Here is a 1,426-nt window from a genome sequence, read left to right on the forward strand (position 1 = left end):
CGTGGGGTTGCTATGAGTTGGAGTCAACTCGACGGCACCCAACAACAACAACAACAAGAACCTAGCAAAGCTAGACAGTATGCTCTCTCCTACTGAAACTCCCTATGACCTCCCAGTGAGAGAGGGACAACTATAGTTCTTATTACCCGCATGAAGAAGAACACATAGGATGTATGCCTGGTGTGTTCATTTTGTCCCTAAAAGAGCAAAGAGCAGAAACCTAGTCCTTCCCAAGTTTTCCATTACCGAGTTTTCACATTCCCAGGTTGCACGCTGTTCCACAAAGTACATACCTTTCCAGCATCACACTTGAGGATCTTTATAGTATAGTGGTTAGAGCTAGACTCCCAGCTCTGACACTTCCTAGCTGTACTGGAGCAAGTTTCTTAAGTTCTGTGTGCCTTAATTTCCTTTTCTGTAAAATAGGGATATAGCAGACTCAACTCTACTAACAACTAACGACAACAACAACAACAGTTGACTTACCTCATGGTGTGGTTATAAGAATTAAATAGGTTGATACATACACAGTGCATTGAACAGAGCCTGGTACATATCAAGTGATCATAGTGTTGGCTGCTTTCATTAATATGCCAGAAAAACCAGTTCTCCTCTATTTTACGCACCCGAATAAAACAAGTCTTCAAGACCTCCTGCTGTTTTGCTTCTCTCTTAAATATTTTTAAAAAGTCCTCTCTAAAAGTGCATCTGGAAAACTTAAATAGTACAGTTAACAATTATAAATAATGTATCATTTAAATATATGGATAACTGGAAATTATAAGAGAGTAACCAAGAAGCACTGAGAAGATGAAGTAATGAAATCAGTTCCATCAACAAGAGAAACACGTCTCAATCTGCATGAACACACACACAAGGAGCAAAATCCAAATGTCCACAGTCCATTCATGTCCCTGTCACCATGGCCTTTCCTGCTTCCTATTGGCTGTCCCAAATTATGGTCCACCACGCAGGAGGCTTCAACACTACTACTGCTGGCCTCCTTCCCAAACTTAGATTTTGCCACCTATACATTTGATCGGATTCTACCTTCCCCCAAATGGTGATAGATTCCGTTGGCCCCAGAGACTTCCCAAAGAACAGTCTCCTTCCCATGCAGCTTCTCCATGTACTTACAGGACTGACATGAGACAGAAATCTTGTCATTCTCAGGGGCCACTGCTGCTGGGATTTCAAAACCATGCTGGGGGAGGGGGTCATAGATTTCCCAGTGGAGACGAATGGTGTACCCATGAGTATGTTTTGCACTCCATCCATTTCTTTAATCGTTTGATTAACCGCCATTTTTTGAGTTCTACAATGTCCCAGGCCTAGGTACTAGGTTTACAGAAGGGGACCAGGCAGACAAGGGCCCTGTCCGCCTGGACCTTTCCTTCTAGGGCGGAAGAAAGCCAAAAGACAAGTC

Source organism: Trichechus manatus, unplaced genomic scaffold (assembly GCF_000243295.1).
Source record: "Trichechus manatus latirostris isolate Lorelei unplaced genomic scaffold, TriManLat1.0 scaffold00010, whole genome shotgun sequence".
NCBI lineage: Eukaryota > Metazoa > Chordata > Mammalia > Sirenia > Trichechidae > Trichechus > Trichechus manatus.